Here is a 19,363-nt window from a genome sequence, read left to right as displayed (position 1 = left end):
GGAATGGCTGAGTTCAAGTCTAACCTCAGACAGGAACTGTGTGATCTTGGGCAAATCTTTTTCAGTTTCTGCAATTGTAAACTAAGCTGGAGAAGGAAATGCCAAATGACTCCAGTATTTTTACTAAGAAAACTCCAAATGAAATCACAAAGACTTGTACATTTCTGTAAAAATTGAATGACAACATAGGGCAACTAGGTGGTGCAGTAGATAGAGCACCAGCCCTGAAGTTAGGAAGACCTGAGTTCAAATCTGACCTCAGACACTTAACATTTCCCAGCTGTGTGACCGTGGGCAAGTCACTTAACCCCAATTGCTTCAGGGAAAAAAAATGAATGACAACAAGAAGACAAACTATCCTAGACCAGTACATAGTTCATGTGTTGAAAAAATTATAATGCAATGAATATTTAATATAGTGATTTACTATTTTGTTTTGCTTTTTATACATACAGATACATACATATATATCTGATAACACATGTTACAATGGCATGGAATAAAGATATTTATTTTACCAAGAATTCATGCAATTGACACATATGTAAATTACTTATTATAATACATACAATAAAACAAATACATTATATATATACATGTATGTATATATATTTGCTTATATATTATATAATTATTATATATTATATATGATATATATGTATATATATATATATATATATATATATATATATATATATATATATATATACATAGAGAGAGAGAGAAGAAAGAGAGAGAGAGAAAGTAGAATATAATCCATAAATGGGCATTGCCATGTGAAATCTCTCCCATTCCTTTAAAACTTTATTTTAAAATTTATGGAATAAAACAAGAATTTCTATAACACAGTAAAATAAAAAATGACTGAATATGAAACTGCATAATTGTTATTTCATTCAGATATACTATAATTTCATCATGTAAATTCTTTTTTTACCCTTTTTCTACTCTCCACCCCAACCCTAGATTTGGTACTATTAGACACAAATAGGTTCATAAAGATAGGTAGATAGATATAGATATACATAGAGTTATCTATATATCTGTATCTTTATGTTTATACAGATATAGATATAGCTATATTATACCTACTTCTATTTATGGGTTCTCTCTGAGTGCTGTTAGTGTCTTTCTTTATTTATCCTTTATAGTTAATTTGGATATTTATAATATACAAATAATTTTTCTCACTAAATCATTTTTGAAACAATATCACTGTTAGTATATACAATATTCTCTTGTTTTGTTCACTTTACTCTTCATTATTTCATGCTAGTCTTCCTATGTTTTACTAAAATCATTCAGCTCATCATTTTAAATAGTACAATAGTATAATATTTTAAAGTATTGAAGAATTCCATCAAATCACATAACAGAATTTTTTCAGCTATTCCCCAAGTGTTGAGCATCCCTGAAATTTCCAGTCCTTTGTCACCACAAAGAGAGTTGTTATAGGTTCAGAACATGTAGGTTCTTTCTTTTTCCATAGTAATCTTTGGGAGATGGAAAAGTATATGGCTGAAATTGTGCACAGACTAATAACTTACGCCATTTCCCAAGATAAGGTTAAAATGGCACAACAATACACAGAGAGAATGATCAACCGCATAGGAGAAGTCTGTGAAATTAGAGTGAGCATAGGCCTATAGGACAGCAAAAGCACCAGCAGTGGGTTGAAGAGATGGCCAGGGCAGAAGTAGCAGTTGCAATTTTGGAATCTCTCATCCCAGAAATGGTAAGGGAATAAAATAACTTACAAAAGATTGAGGGGGTACTTTGCTGTTTCTGAGTAAAGTTGGCACTGATTGGCAACTTTATTGTTCATACATTGGCCTAGGTTGTAGTTTCATAAAGGAGAGGAATTATTGTGTTTGGTCATAATGCAGCAAGATTCCAGGCATGGTTTCAAGGCCAAGAGGAGCTCTTACACTTGTGGTCTCAGGAGAGCAGGAGACCTGATCATCATTCCATGGCTGAAAGGAGAACTAGAAATTGTGTCCATAATGAAGGAAACCATCCTGAATGAAAACCAGAGTGCCTACAAGGAGATCTGTGCCCAAACTTATACCAGGATAACCATCTCAGAAACATCAAGACATTGAAGATCATCTCTCACCCCCCATGCCCCAGAAGTAGGTCTGTAAACAGCTGAACAAAAAGCTCTGAAACATGGCAAAATGCTTCCAAAACTTCCAGGTGAGCAGAATCCAACTTTCACATAAATTTCAAAGTGAAGAATATGCTGGCAAAATGAACAAACAAAAGCAAAACCTGGATGAGTTTGCTCTTCACTAAGATCACACTTCTGCTTCTGAAGGTCATGTCTTTTCTGAAGTCTTCTTAGATTGTCTTAGGAGAATAATTATTTTATCCTGACTTTTGTTTATTTCTGCTGTTCTACATTCCCTTCGAGAAAATGGTCTATCTTTTTCTGTAGATGAAACTTGGAGAAATGAATGTTTTCTGACATACTTCACCATCTTCCCAGAATCCTCTTTCTAAACCATTCTTTCTAAAAATTTTACAATAAAAAGGCAAAAGGAAATAGAACCAATTTCAAGGATAGAATAGCCAAGAAAAGAGTTTTTAAAAAAAAATCAGCAAAACTACTTATCTGAATAATGGATACCCACATAGTGCTCTAAGATTTTCAGGGCACTTAGTATATATTAACTCACTTGACACTTAACAACCAGAAGAAATAAAGATTACTGTTATTTTCATTGTATGGGTAAGGAAAATAAATTTGAGAGAGGATAAGTGAATTTGTCAGAGTCATACAGGTAATAAAATGCTGTTTTTCTTTCTAATAGCAAAGATGAGAGCATACTTTTAAACAGAGATGGAAAAGTCAGTAGAAAGAGAGATTAAATATAAGGGAGAGAAAGAGGAAGAAAGAGAAAGATATAGAGACAGAAACAGAGAGACAAAAGAGAGAGATTGTTGAAGTTGCAAGGGAGTCCTCTCTATAATAACTCACAAGAGTCAACACAGACTGTCTTTCAAAATTGCTGTTGAAAAATAATCACTTTTTATGAAACTATTCCATTCCACTTCTCAGATGTTTCACTGGGAAGATTTCCATAAAACAAAACCAAAGTTTCCTTTCTATAACTTCCATCTAAGGCACTATTAATTTTTTACATTGGGACAATAAGAATAAGTCTGTGAAATGATGAATGAGTTAAAATAGTACATCCTTGTTAACTCTTCCCTTCTCTGGAATAAAATACCCTTTGTTTTTAATTGTCTCATAATGCTAATATTGCTATTAATAATAGCTAACTTTATAGTAGCTTTTTAAAGTTTACAAAGCACTTTTAAATAAATGTCTAATTTGGTGCTCAAAACAATTTTATTAAGTTAATACTATATTTTTCTCCCTTTTACTAATAGAACAATGGAATCTGACAAAGTAAAGTAACAGATAAAATAACCAAAGTAGCATTTGAATGTAAGTATTCCTGACTCCCAAGTGAAAAAATCTATTTACTATGTCAACTATCTGTCTTCTCTTTCCTAATTTTAGGAAAACCTTGCAAGATCCCCTCAGCCTTGAAACAATATCTTTTCCACATCCTTGGTTTTTCAGACTGGAGGATGGCGCCATGATCTTCCAAACCTCTATTTTAAAGAGAATGAGATGCCAGGGCTAAGATGGCAGAGAGTAGACAGGTCTTTATCTGAGCCTTTCCTGGCTTCCTTCAGAAAAACACCTGCTCAAGACTTTGAACTGGTTTGGAGTGACAGAATCCACAAATATTTAGAGTTTAAGTCTGTCTCAATCAGGCAGGGGGCAGGCAGTCCAGTGTAGGTCCAGGGCATTGGCTGCTCTGTCCTGTCTCAGAAGCCAGTAGATCGGCAGACTATCTTTGAGACATTCAACAGAAGTTAAAAAGACAAACAGTGAGCCCTGAATACCCAAATAACATATGACTTGGTCACAGCAGGGAAAGGAAGCCAGCAGCACCAGCCCCAGGGCAGCATGAAGCAACTGTCACTTATAGAGGAAGCTTGGGACAATCTCCCCATTTACCCTAAGAGGAAACTTCAACCTTTAAAATGAGCAAAAAAGCAAGAATAGCTCTGATCATAGATAGCTTTTATTGAGACTGGGAAAAACAGACTTTAAACCCTGAGGACACAAAAAGCAAAACATCTCCAAATGAAGCTCCAAAAGGGTGATATGAATTGGTCTTCATCTCATAAATTTGTCTTGGAAGAAATCAAAGAAGATCTAAAAAGAGGAATGAAAGAATGTGCAAAAGAAATGAGGACTTTGTAGAAGAGTTTGGAAAAGGAAACACAAAAACTATCTGAAGAAAACTCTTTAAAAATAGATTTAGCAAAATTGAAAAAACATATAACTTCTTACAAAATAGATTTCATAAAGTGGAAAAAGAAAACAATTTCTTAAAAAACAAAATTTCTGAAATGGAAAAAAAAATCCAATGAACAAAACAACTCGTTTAAAATTTCAATTGTTCATAGATATGCAAAAGAAAAACCAAAAAAAAAAAAAAAAAAAACTGAATTAAAAGTATGGCAATGAATGTCTCAATGGGACATCAAGAATCAATCAAACAAAACCAAAAATTGAAAAAAATAGAAGAAAATGTAAAATACCTCATTGAACAAACAACTGATCCAGTAAACAGATGCAGGAGATTGAATGTAAAAATTATTGGTTAAAAATATAGAGAGAATTAACTATAATTTATAAGAAATCAAGCCATTCTCCAATTGATAAATGGTCAAAGGATATGAACAGACAATTCTCAGATGAAAAAATTGAAACTATTTCTAGCAATATGAAAAGATGCTCCAAGTCATTATTAATCAGAGAAATGCAAATTAAGACAAGTCTGAGATACCACTACATACCTGTCAGATTGGCTAGAATGACAAAGATAATGCGCAGTGTTGGAGGGGATGTGGCAAAACAGGGACACTGATACATTATTAGTGGAATTGTGAATACATGCAGCCATTCTGGAGAGAAATTTGGAACTATGCTCAAAAAGTTATCAAACTGTGCATACTCTTTGACCCAGCAGTGTTACTACTGGGCTTATATCCCAAAGAGATATTAAAGAAGGGAAAGGGACCTGTATGTGCAAGAATGTTTGTGGCAGCCCTCTTTGTAGTGGCCAGAAACTGGAAACTGAGTGGATGCACATCAATTGGAGAATGGCTGAACAAATTGTGGTATATGAATATTATGCAATATTATGGTTCTGTAAGAAATGACCAACAGGATGATTGCAGAAAGGCCTGGAGAGATTTACATGAACTGATGCTGAGTGAGATGAGCAGGACCAAGACATCATTATATACTTCAACAACAATACTATATGATGATCAGTTCTGATGGGCGTGACCCTCTTCTACAATGAGATAAATCAAATCAGTTCCAATAGAGCAGTAATGAACTGAACCAGCTATATCCAGCGAAAGAACTCTGGGAGATGATTATGAACCACTACATAGAATTCTCAATCCCTTTATTTTTGTCTGCCTGCAGGCTAAATGTACATTATTTCAAAGTTTGATTCATTTTTTATAGCAAAATAACTGTTTAGACATATATACATATATTGTATTTAATTTATACTTTAACATATTTAACATGTGTTGGTCAACCTGCCATCTGGGGGAGGGGTGGGGGAAGGAGGAAAAAATTAGAACAAAATGTTTGGCAAATGTCAGTGCTGTAATATTCCCCATGTATATATCTGGTAAACAAAAACTATAATTAAAAAAAAAAAAGAATTATTGGTTACCCAAAAACCATGATATAAAAATGTTTAGACAAAGAACTCACCAATAACTTCTTGAAAGAAAATCAAATATGAAATCTCCAAGGAATATCATAGCTAAATTTCAGAATTATCCCATCAAGGAGAAAATATTGCAAGCAGCAAGAATGAAACAATTCAAATACAGAGAAGCCACAGTTAGGATTACAAAAGACCTAACAGCTTCCACTTTATAGGATTGCTGGGCCTGGAATATAACATTTCAAAAAAATAAAGGACCTTGGATTTCAGCCAAGAATCAACCATTCATCAAAATAAAGCATTATCTTTCAGGGGAAAAAAAAAAGATGGATACTCAATGAAATAGATGAATTTCATTTATTTTTTTTTTTTAATGAAAAGAGCAGAGTTGAATAGAAAATCTGATCTTCAAATACAGAACTCGAGAGAAGCAAAAAAAAAATGATAAAAAGGAAATACAATAAACTGTGTTTCTTTTAAAAATTAAAAGTTTATATCCCTTTATGCCAATGATATATTTAACCCTTAATAACTGCATCTCTGTAATTCTGTTGGAAAATGTAGCTATAAGTTGACTTTATTGTGATGATATAAAAAAGAAACAAGAAATAGAAAAAGTATTGTATTTCAAAAAGAGGAAAGGGAAAGTAAAATGAGGTAAAATACATTTCATAAAGAAGCAAAAAAAATTTTGACATTTGAGAGAACAAAGAGAAGGGGGTGAGCACTTTGTGAACCTTAATCTTATCAGATTTGGCTTACAGAGTGAGTAGGAGATATTTATTTTCATAGAGAAACTGGTCTTACACTAGGGAAATAGGTGAGGAAAAGGAAAAGGAAAGGCAAAAGATAATAGAAGGGAGAATAGAAATAGAAGAGTACAGGAATAAGAAAGTGGGAGGGGCTGTAAAAATGAAGGTCTGTTTGGATGGGTAATAGTCAAAAGCAAAACACTGAGAGGGAAGAGAAAAGGGGGAAAGGAAAGAGAAAAGTATAATTTGGGCAAAATAATATGGGAGGAATACAGAGTTGATAGTTTTAATTCCCATTACATGGAAATGGGTAGCAGATTGGATTAGAAGCCAAAATCCCCAAATATATTGTTTACAAGAAACAAATTTAAAGCAGAGTTATAATACAGAGTAAAGGTAAAAGGCTAGATCATATTCCATTATGCTTCAGCTGAAGTAAAAAAAAGAAAAAAAAAAAAAAACAGTGGTAAGAATCCTGATCTCAGATTAAGCAAGTGCCAAAAGGACCTAATTTCAAAGAGATAAGAAAAAAACCTAAATTTCTCTGAAAGGTACTATAGATGATGAAGTAATATCAGTGTTAAACATATACTCATCAAGAAGGATAACAATCGCATTGCTAGAAAAGAAGATAAGAATGCCATGAGAAGAAATAGACAGTATACTAGTGGGGGAATTTCAACCCTTCTCTATCAGAATTAGATAAATCAAACAACAAAATAAATAAATTAATTAAGGAAGTAAATAAAATTTTAGGAAAATTAGGTATGATAAGCCTTTGAAGAAAATGAATGAATACAGAAAGGAATATACTTTTTTTCTCAGTGGTTCATGGAAGCTATATAAAAATTGAACATTCATTAGGGCATAAAAATCTCAAAATCAAATGCAGAAATATTAAAAGCATATTTTTCAAATCATGATGCAATAAAAACTACATGTTATAAAGGGCTTGACCAAAAATTAATTGGAAACTAAATAATCTAATCTTAAAGAATGTTTGGGTGTGGCAGAGCCAAGATGGTGAAGAAGACACATGTTTCTTTCTGACCTCATCCCATGACCTTCAGACTAATTAGGACATCTGGCTTATGAATTGTTTCTGGAGTGGCAAAACCCAGAAATATTGGAAATGTAACAAATTACCAGCAGAAGATAATTTTGAAGATTGGCAGAAAAGGTCAGTTTCAATTGGGCATAGAGAGAGATGGGCCAAGCATAAGTAATCTGAACATAGATAGTGATACAAGCAGCATACTTTTCCAGGGTGGTGCATGCTGGAAAATCTATGGGGAGAAATTTATAGCAGTATTGTCTACTCTGCCCTGATTGCAAGACAGTAGAACAGCAGAGAAGTTATAAAACATCCAACACAACATAAAAAGTAAATAGTGAACCCCAAAACACCAGAACATCACAGGACTATGCCCACCCAGCACTGGAAATGAGTAAGCACTGACTCTGTACAGCCAGTACTGCTTGTAGAGGAAGCTTAGACAGGGTGAAGGCCAAACTGGGCTGGTTTAACGGTTGCTGCAATGACAAGACCTAGTAATGCTAAAGTATCAATATTTGCTATAAGGATTTGTTGAATATCTTAAGAATTGCTATTGAACATGAGTCTGGTTATGATTAATATAAATCCAATATCACCCATTCAGTTATAAAGAACGGCTTGTAGGGCAGCAGTGTTTGCATCAGTTCATCCAAATCATCATTCGATAAGCATGAAGGACTCCTTCTCATCCAATAAAGAGTTGAAAGAGGTTGTTTGCATAAACAAGAATAATCATAGTCAATAGGAATGTGATTAGGTATTTGAAAAAATCAGTGGATATTAGGGTCTGCATGTATATATCATGTTGAGAACTCTAAGATGGATCATGTGACATATAGTGCAATAGGGATAAAGATAATGGAGAAGTAGTCTAGTTTGAAGCTTATTGTTAGACTGAAGGAGTTTATTGAAAATCATTGTCAGTTAGTGATTGTAGCTTCTTGCCCTGAGAAGATGAATATTAGTAAAGAAAGCGAGTTTAACTGTGTTTTTACATAGTGTGAGGAAGTTGTTGGTTTTGTGTGAGCAAAGTAAATTATAGATTAGGGGAAAAGTAAGTTTGGCATTGGATAGTAATAATGAAGTATTTAATAGATAATTAATTACTTTTATTTGGAATTGCACCAAAATTTTTAATTCCTAAGACCAATGGATGACTATTATCCTTTAAAAGTAAGAAAGCCCTTGCCCTCAAAGCAGATCTCAACTTTAAAAAAAAATGAGTAAAAAGACAAAAAGAACTCTGATCATAGATACTTTTTATGGTGAAAGAGAACAGATTTCAAACTCTGACAAAACTAAAAGCATATCATCTCCAGATAAAGCAGCAAAAGGTGACATAAATTGACCCCCATAACACAAGGCTCTCCCAAAATATCTTTTAAAAGAATTAGAAGAAAAATGGGGAAAGGAAATGAGAACATTGCAAGAGAGTTTGGAAAAGGTAACTCAGAAATTCTCATAAGAAAATTCACTACAAAATAGACTTAGTGAAGTGGAAAAAAGCATATAACTCATTAAAAATAGATTTGACAAAATGGAAAAAGAAAGCAACTTCCTGAAAAACAGAATTTGTGAAATGTAAAAAAAAAATACATAGAACAAAATGACTCAATTCAAAATTCAATTGGGCAAATACATAAAGAGCTAAGAAACATAAATGAAGAAAATAATTCACAAAAGGTCATAACTGAACAAATGGAAATGAATGACTCAATGAGATATCAAGAATCAGTAAAGTAAAACCAAAAAAATGGAAAAAATACAAGAAAATGTAAAATCCCTACTTGGGAAAACAACTGACCTGGAAAATCTATCTAAAACAGACAATCTACGGATTATTGGACTTTCTGAAAACCATGATGAAAAAAAAAAAAAAAAAAAAAAAAAGAACTTATACATTATTTTTCAGGAAATCATCAAAGAGAACTGCCCTAATGTCATAGAATCAGAAGGTAAAATAGCCACTGAAAGAATTCACCAAACACCTCCTGAAAGAAACCCCGAAATAAATCTCCAAGGAATATTGTGGCTAAATTTCAGAACTATCAAGCAAGGAAAATATATTGCAAGCAGTCAGAAAAAAACAATCCAAATACCAAGGAGTCACAATAAGGATTACCCAGATCCTGGTAATTTCCACCTTAAAGGATCGAAGGCCCTGATATCTGATATTCCAAAAGCAAAGGAACTTGAAATGCAGCCAAGAATAAATTCCCCCATTAAATTGAGCATATTATTTCAGGGAAGAAGATAGATATCCAATGAAACAGGTGGATTCATTCCATTTATATCTAATGAAAAAGACCAGAGCTAATCAAAAAATTTGACCTCCAAATATATAACTTAAAAGAAAAGTAAATAAGATTAACTAAGGAGTTAATAATATGGCAGAAATTACAGAATTATTAGTTTAAACCATAAATTTGAATGGGGGGAATTCTCCCATAAAGTGGAAATGGGTAGCAGACTGGATCAAAAGCCAGAACTCTACAATATTTTGTTTACAAGGAATACATTTAAAGCAGAGTGATACATGCAGACTACAGGTAAAAGACTGGAACAGAATATATTATTCTTCAGGTGAATTAAAAAAAAAAGTTAACCATCCTTATCTCAGATCAAGTAATAGGAAAAATTGATCTAATTAAAAGAGATAAGGTCGGAAATTATGTGTTGCTAAAGGGCACCAGAGATAAAGAAGCAATATCAATACTAAACATATATGCATCAAGTCATATAGCATCTAAATTTCTAAAGCAGAAGTTAAGAGAGCTGCATGAAGAAATCAACAACAAAATATGTTCATGATTTAGACATAAAGAATGATACTATAAGCAAATTAGAAGAACAAAGGATATTCTGTCTCAGATCTGTGGAGAATGAAATAATTTGTGATCAAAGAACTATAGTACATTGTGAAATGCAAAATGGATAACTTTAATTATATTAATTTAAAAGGTTTTTGTATAAGCAAAATGAATGCAGACAAGATTAGAAGAGAAGCAGTAAACTGGGAAAAAATTTACATCCAAGTTTTCTGATAAAGACCTCTTTTCTAACATATGTACAGAATTCACTCAAATTTATATTAATATGAGCCATTCTCCTAATAATAAATGGTAAAGGGATATGAACAGAAAATTTTCAGATGAAGAAATTAAAACCATTTCTAGTCACATGAAAAAAATGCTCTATATTATTATTGATCAGAGAAATGCAAATTAAGACAAATTTGAGGTACCACTACTAACTTCTTAGATTGGCTAAGATGGTTGGAAAAAATAATGAATGTTGGAGAGGATGTGGGAAAACTGGAGCACTAATACAGTGTTGATGAAGCTGTGATCCAATAATTCTAGAGAGGTATTTGTTATTATGTCATAAGGACTGTCAGATTGTCAAATCTAGCAGTGTCTCTATTGGGCCTGTATCCCAAAGAGATCATAAAAAAGGGGAAATGCCCCATATTTACAAATATTGTTGTTGCAGCCCTTTTTGTAGTTGCAAGGAATTGGAAACATAGTACATATCCATGAATTGGAGAATGGCTGAATAAGTTATGATATATGAATGTTATGGGATATTATTGTTCTACAAAAAATGATCAGCAGGATGATTTCAGAAAGACCTGGAAAGACTTATATGAACTTATGCTAAGTGAAATGATAAGAAGCAAGCAAATATTGTACACAACAACAAAAATATGTGACTATCAATTCAGATGAATATAGCTCTTTTCAACAGTGACGTGATTCAGGCCAGTTGCAATGGTCTTGTGATGGAGAGAGGCCTCTCCACCCATAGAGAGGATTGTGGTGACTGAGTGTGAATCAAAACATATTGTTTTCATTTTTTTGTTGTTGTCTGCTTGAATTTGGTTCTCATTTTTTTCCCTTTTTTGATCTGATTTTTCTTGTGCAGTATAAGTGTGGAAATATGTATACAAGAATTTTATATGTTTAATGTACTTACCATCTGTGGATGGTATTAGGGAATGGAGGGAGACAAAATAATTTGGAATATAATGTTTTGTATAAGTGATATTGAAAATACTTTGTGCATATGTTTTGAAAATATAAAGCTTTACTTTAAAAAGAGATGGAGAATTTTAGAACATCACCTCATTTCTCACTTTGCTGTTCTAGTCTGCTGGCAGTTCTTTCATTTTTCTATCATGGCTCTGTAACAGATACTTTTCCTGCCCTATCTTGTCAGTTTTTACCTTTTTTGGGTATTTCTTACCCTCATTAGGGGTTCCTAATTTTCTGAACTTTCTGAATTTATTATTATTACTATTATTATTATTATTATTATTATTATTATTATTAATTCTATTTAGCACAGTGTCTGAAGCATTGTGAAAGAATTGTTAATAAGTATTTATTAACTGGTTGCTTTGGGTTTAGGAATCATTTTATACAATAAAATTTTTAAATCTCAGTGTCATGTACTTCTTTGGCAGTCTGGTTAAACCTATGGAATGCTTCTCAAAATAATGCTTTTTAAATCTATAAAATATATAGCTTATAGAGGGAATCAATTATATAATAATTATAACTTTCATTTATGTAGTACATTAAATTTTGCAAAATTATTTTAAAATATCATTTTATTCATATTCTCACAATAACCTTGGAAGATAGGTGATTTTTTAATACTTATTGTTTGGATGAGGAAACTGAGCAAACCAGAAAATATATGACTTTCCTGGGCCATACAGCTACAAACTGTCTGAGACTAAATTTGAAATAAAGACTTTCTGAATCCAGGTATATATGTGTCCATGTGTATACATGCATACATATAAAAACATATATATAGACAGAGATAGAGATAGAGATAGATAGATAGATAGATATAGATATCTATATCTATCTATCTATCTATCTCTATCTCTATCTCTATCTATATATATCTATATCTATCTATCTATATCTATCTATCTATCTATCTATCTATCTATCTATCTATATATATCTATATATATATATATATCTATATATAGATATATATATATACACACACACACACATATCTGTGTATATAACCTGTTAGGTTCTTATTAAGTGCTAATGAGATAATAAGATATTAGGTTCTTATTAAGTGCTAAGTCCATACTTAACAATTCTCTAGTTCTGGCCTTTAGGGGAGTTTTACTCCTGTGAACTCCTGGGGAGGAGCTTACATACTTAGGAGGAGCAAGTTCATTGGTTAAGTAATTTTTCCCAGAAGCCCTTGCATTATCCCATGCCCATTCTCTGGGAGGATAAAAGAGGTTGGCACTCGAAAGAGAAAGAGTCTTGTCTGGGCCAGAGTTGAGGTGGCTCTCTGGAGGAAGAAGTCTCTTCTCTAGACCAGAGAGGGATTGGCAATTTCTGGAGACAACAGCACATTACAAATTGGCGTCCACAATGTGGGGCAAGGTCTTTTGCTTATCCTGACAAGGACTTATTCTGAGCCCTTTAGAGGAGCTAGATCGGACCCTCACAATTTGGTGCTTGAACAGAGAGAGATGCGATCCTGATTCCAGTGGAAAAACCTCTGATTCAGATTCCAGTGGAAAAAAACTTTCTGACACAGAAAGGAAACTCTGTTAAAGATTAAGTGAGTGTTCTAATAGACAAAATTAATTTTTTAAGGGCTAAACCAGAAATCTCTTATAGCTGAAATGGGGCATATGTTAGCTAAAGACATTCCCTCTACCTCAGCCAACTCAACCCCAGCCCCAGCTGTAACCTCAACTCCAGCCCCAATTAGGAGTGGTGCTATAGAGAGTATAATTAAGGTAATTGAAGAGCAGAGTTTATTTGTAACCTGGGTACCGATTGCTAAACTCTTGGCTGCATTAAGACACACGTCCCCTTGGTTCTTAGAGGAAGAAAAGATAGATATAGATAACTGGAAGCTAGTGGGATTTGAAATGAAATAATTTCATGCAAAAATAAGCCTCATTCAATTTCTGCAGTGATATTTTATATCTACAACATAGTTCAATTAGCCTTAAACTATTGAGCAAGTTGTAGGAGAAGGAAAAGTTTTAAAAATGAACAGAGGAGGAAGTGTGAGGAAAAAAGGAAAGATCAAGATCTTGCCCAAGAGCAAAGGGATTTAAATAAGGAATTAGGGTGTGATAACTCTGTTTCTCTTGAAGAAGCTTCAACCCAGCTTAGAGAGCAGATTATTGACAGGCCCACATCAACTCCACCTTCAGAGGTGGAGGAAGAAGGAGGAGGGGAAGAGGCAGAAACACAAACAAAATCACCTGTTAAGCAGCCTATGACAAGATTAGAAAAAGCATTGGTTAAAGCTAAGAGACAAGGGCAGGATATAAGTGATTTTATACATGCATATTCTGTGATTGAAGATATTGACTCTGTAGGTCAAAAAAGGAGAAGATATGCACCTTTAGATTTGAATAAAATTAACGATTTGAAAAAAAAGTTGTACCCTTTATGGGTACTAGATGGTTTGTCTTATGAAGTCCTAACCCCGAATGATTGGAAATCCATAGCAAGGACATGTCTAGAACCTGGAAAAAATTTTTATGGCTTGTGGAGTTTCATGAATTATGTAAAATCCAAGTCAGATGCAATTTGGAAATAGGAGTTAACACAAAATTCACTTTTGAGCAATTAGCTGGTGAAGGTCACTATGGAGAGAATTCAGAACAGCTTAAATATTCCATGACAGTGTATGAGCAAATTGCTAAGGCTGCAATAAAAGCTTGGGGTGTCCACCCCCTGGAAAGAAAGATCGGGGGGTAGGGCTTTCATTAAAATAGAGCAGTGTCCCAATGAACCTTTTCCGGATTTTATGGGATGTTTGCAAACTGCTGTCAAAAGAACTATTGGATAAAATGCAGCTACAGAAATAATGACCAGATATCTGGCTAAGGAAAATGCCAATGAGATTTGCAAAAGAATTAGACAAAGATGCTCCTTTAGAGGAGATCATAAGATGCTGTGCTACAGTGGGAACAAATGCTTTTTACACCCAGACTATTATGAACATGGAAAGACAGGATCCCTCCTGGCAAAGGACTTCTAGAGAAACTCAGCAATGCTTTCAAGGTGGAAAAATTGGACATCTAAGAGCTCAGTGTAGATATGGAGATAGAGTGAGAAGGATGATAGAAGACCTAAAACTCCATGTCCAAAATGTCACAAGGGTCTCCACTGGGCCTCTGAATATAGATTGACCCAGGGAAATGAGAGGCAGGCCCAGCTACATCCCCCCAAGTGGGGCATGATGGCAACCGAGGTTACATCCAGAGAATTTTAAGACACGATCAATCAGCCAAAAGGCAATCAGATGGAAGAAACAGATTGAAATTAGGAAAAATACAGTTGTGTGCAGTAGAGACTACTGAGATACTCCCTGGAGAAGAGAAATTTGTTCCTGTTCAGCCTATGGATCCTTTGCCTCCAGGAATAGTAGGCTTGACCATTTCACCTTCTGAGAGTGCCTACAAAACAGTGTCCATCCATACACTGATGTGGGAAACTGGAGAATGTGTAGCTAATATCCCAGTCACTAACACAGGTAGACAATGTGTGATATATCAACCAGGAGAAGTAGTAGCATAAGGCTTATTGTTATGTACCCCTAATAAGCAACCTGGTGATAGCTGCTCCAACTCTGACCTAGAGTCGAAACTCTTTCTCTCCCAGAGTGCTGCCTCAGGTCTGGCCCAGACAAGATTCTCAATCTCTTGAGTGCCACCCCCTTTTATCCTCCCAGAGAATGGGCATGAGATAACGCAAGGGCTTCTGGGAAAAATTACTTCAACCAATGAACTTGCTCCTCCTAAGCATGCAAGCTCCTCCCCAGGAGTTCACAGAAGTAAAACTCCCCTAAAGGCCGGAACTAGAGAATTGTTAAGTATGGACTTAGCACTTAGTAAGAATCTAATATCTCATTATCTCATTAGCACTTAGTAAGAACCTAACATCTCCCCCTTTCTTTTGATTTAGAACATAGGGTGGTCATGACCTTGAAACATAAATCCATCAATATGGGAGGCATTACACATAATTACATGGATTACATAAACACATAGTAATATAGTAACATAGTACATATTAGAAGTATGTAACAAATAACATGATCAAATTATCATAAATTGAGAATTTATAAATGTGTATAAGTCCATTGTCCATTAGTCTCACCTTGTGCTAGGAAATCCAATGATTCCTGCTGGTTTTAAAGTTCTTTAATAGTCTTCTTATTAGCCATGCTCTTTTAGTGTCAGATGTTTCTTAGATTTTCTCCTTTGTTTTGAGGTCTTTCTCTTTTTCTGTCTCTCTCTGATGGACAAGGCGAATACAACTTGTTGGCACCCATCTGCTTCCTTCTCCATCAAAAAAAATACAAGCAAACCCTCTCCCCCAGGCAGGTAACCTATCTGGTCCCTTCCATTCACCACTTTCTGGGTCTCTCCACATCACCTGGTGATTATCTAAGGACAGTGGAGCTGCTCGCACTGGACATTGCCCTTCTGATGGGTTATAACACCTATCTGCCGGAGCCAGTGCATCTTTGTCAAAATTAGAAAATTAATGGTATAGAGAACTAAATTTAGGAATTCTCTAGGGTTACCTGTGGCTCCCCCTTTCTTTTGTATTTGGAGGAGTGTCTTAATGTCTCTGTTTCTTTTCTCTACTATTGCCTGACCTTGTGGATTAAAAGGTACTCCAGTGGTGTGTAAAATCTTAATTGCGCACAAAAGTGCGCAAAATGTTTAGACATATATGCAGGTCCATTATCTGTTTTTATTTCTTGTGGCACACCCATAATTGCAAATGCTTGGATAAGGAATTCAGTGACCACTTGGACTGTCTCTTTTCCTGCTGGTATTGCAAAAGTGAATTCTGAAAAGCTATCCACTACCACGTGGATAAAAGATAGACGACCAAAAGATTTATAGTGGGTCACATCCATTTGCCAGATTTCATTGGGTGTCAAACCATGAGGATTCTTCCCTGGATGTAGTGTAGGAGTGTGGAAAGGAAGGCAAGCTGTACAGCTTTTTACTATGCTTCTAGCTTCCTCTCTTGTTATTCCAAAACAAAGGAGAAAATCCAAATCTCTTGTTATTGCAAAATAAAGGAGAAATAGTTTAAGAGATGTCAAATCTAGGTAAACTAATCAAATAAGCTTACTTTTTTTCTGATACACCAATGTAGCAGAAAGGAAATTTAATTTGACATAATTTGTTCTTTTTGGCTTTTTACTACTGCTGCTTGCTTTTCAAGATCTTCACTAGCTATTTCTTGTTCTTATGAAACAAAGGAATAATTATGGAAAAATGATCACATCATTACCCCCAGGATGCTGAAATTTTGCCAGTATCAGTATTTCTTCAACATCTACCAAGTAGAGAGCACATTGGATAGCAATGGCTAGCATTAACATATTGCTTAAGTTTGTAAAACATGTTGCAATATCATATCTATTATGTATTTTTATTCTCACAATAACCCTGAAAAGTATGGGCTACTAAAATAGCATTTTTATAATTGGAAAATTGAGACAGCAAAAAATTCAGTAACTTGTCCTGTACTATACAGCTAGAAAACATCTGATATGGTATTGCTGACTCTAGTCTAGTACTTAATCTATTGTATCCCTTACCTACTCTGTGATTAACTTGTTTCATGCCTCTTCCATGAAAAATGCTGATCATGATGGAAAGAAGGGCATAAATAGTTAACAACAAAAGGAAATATATGAGAAGTAAAGAGGATGTCAAGAGTACAGTTATGGCTAAAATTCAATTCAACATACGTAAAAAAATAACTATGGACATTGTTGATGAGTCAACTGAGGGGGGAAAAATGTGGCCAACAGAAGTGGTACTTCAAGAAAATAAAAAGGAAAAAGTCATGGAACAAGGAACAGGAGAAGAGAGTAAGACTTGAGTAGACTAAGGAAAAAAAAAAAAAAATATATATATATATATATATATATATGTATATATGGATGACTTGAAAGGATATAAACCTGTGTACTAGATCACAATTATTTTTAGAGTGGTAAAATTTGTAAAATTTAGGGGAAGTGGAGAAAAGTTCTAAACAGAAATACCTATGCATATTCTACTTTCAGGATGTATTAAAAGCAGGATCAAGGACTATTTAAGAGAATATAAAAGGATTCAGAAGGATTAAAACAGATCAAGAAGAATTAGGGAAGAAAACCAGAAGAGGTAAACTCCTAGGAGGGAAAAAAAAAATTAAGAGAAGGTAAAGTAAAAAAAATGATAAATGGATTAATTAGAAAGTTAAGAAAATGACAGAATAGTGGGTAGTGAAATACATCAGACTTTGGGTGAAGCTGAAGAGAAAGTATAAGTGGATGAAATTGGAGTTTTTGAGACCAATGAAATAAACTTGAAAGAAAGTCTGTGTCAAAAGTTTAAACCAGATGCTTAATGTTAAAGATCCATAGGCAATTTAAAAGACAAAGCTGAAGAGATTAACCATAGTAGAACAAACTATGATTTGCATTGTCAAGTATCTGATATTTGCAGTTCTGCCATAGTGTTTGTTTTCTGTGTGCTTACTCTTGGAAGAGAAAATAACAATCTTCCACACCTCCAAGCTAATCAAAATATTGATGAATTCTCAAAATGAAATAAAGTGGGAAAGAAGAGGATGTGACTCTGAAGGAGAACTGTACCCTTTCCAGAATAGCGGATAATGGGAGAACAATACACACAAAAGAAAGAAATCATTTTACAAATAGAGTTTAACAAGTTTTAAAAATATTCCTGAAAAGTAAATCTTTACTGTGAAAAAGAAGAACCTTCTTGCTCTTTCAAGAATGACATAGAAGGGCAACTTTATTCATCAGGGGAGAGATCATCTAGTAAACATTAGAGGAGGAAGGGAAATAGTAGAAATTGGAGATCTTCTTATAGGTACTGAGGCAATCATTTGTTATGAATAATAAACTATTCAGTCCATGTCAGTATAGACTGACAACAAATATGGATATATGTTGTTTTCCTAGGTCACATATCTAAGACAAAATAGAGATTCTCCAAGACAATAAAATGAAGGACAATTACCTAGTTTTTAACATTTATGTGGGCACAGATAACACTTCCAATATGAACTTAAAATGTGTTACCCATGATTAGGAAGTCTTGTGCAAGAAAATGAATACCATAATGTTACAGGAAACATTTTCCACACTATGTTCATTTAAAAATAAAGGGGATATGTACAAAAAAAGAGTAAATTTAGAGAGATAACAGCTGGAAATGAAAGCAGGGGCTAAGAATGAGATTTGGATTTATGAATCATAGTTTACAAGAGATTGTAGAATTCCTGGTCAGAGGTGAAGTATACTTCATAAAACCTAGAGAGAATTAATTTGCCAGGGTCTTACAAAATTAGTTAAAAGCTTTAAACCCTTTAAAAAGATAGAGGAAGTGGAATACTTATGCAGCTAAACCTAAGATATAGAGGAGTTCTTAACAGAATGATATTGCAATGTTCAAAATGGGATCTTAGTTCCCTAACATTCTGTAATGAAATGTCAAAGAGACATAAAAATATCTAATGATCTGAAGCTCAAAAGATCCAAAGAGCCTAGCTCTGGGCAGTTAAGATCAGCACATGAATTATGCTGAATCAGAGAAACACCTAAAACAGCTGACTATCCCCAGTCAACTGTGCATCAGGGAATAGTGCTTAGCTTTGGCAATACAAATATGCATAAACACAGATATATACATACATGCATGCACACACACTCACAAATAT

General features: G+C 34.0%; 1 long non-coding RNA gene across 1 annotated transcript; it reads left to right on the top strand.

Moving 5' to 3' along the window:
* Window positions 1–1,930: 1,930 nt before the first annotated feature.
* Window positions 1,931–17,862, top strand: LOC141555363 (uncharacterized). Its single transcript, XR_012486171.1, has 3 exons — window positions 1,931–2,317; window positions 3,397–3,454; window positions 17,700–17,862. It is a non-coding gene; the product is annotated as an uncharacterized LOC141555363 (long non-coding RNA).
* Window positions 17,863–19,363: the final 1,501 nt, after the last annotated feature.

The sequence above is a fragment of the Sminthopsis crassicaudata genome, chromosome 2, assembly GCF_048593235.1.
Source record: "Sminthopsis crassicaudata isolate SCR6 chromosome 2, ASM4859323v1, whole genome shotgun sequence".
Lineage (NCBI taxonomy): Eukaryota > Metazoa > Chordata > Mammalia > Dasyuromorphia > Dasyuridae > Sminthopsis > Sminthopsis crassicaudata.
This window is presented reverse-complemented; position numbering and strand designations above follow the sequence as displayed.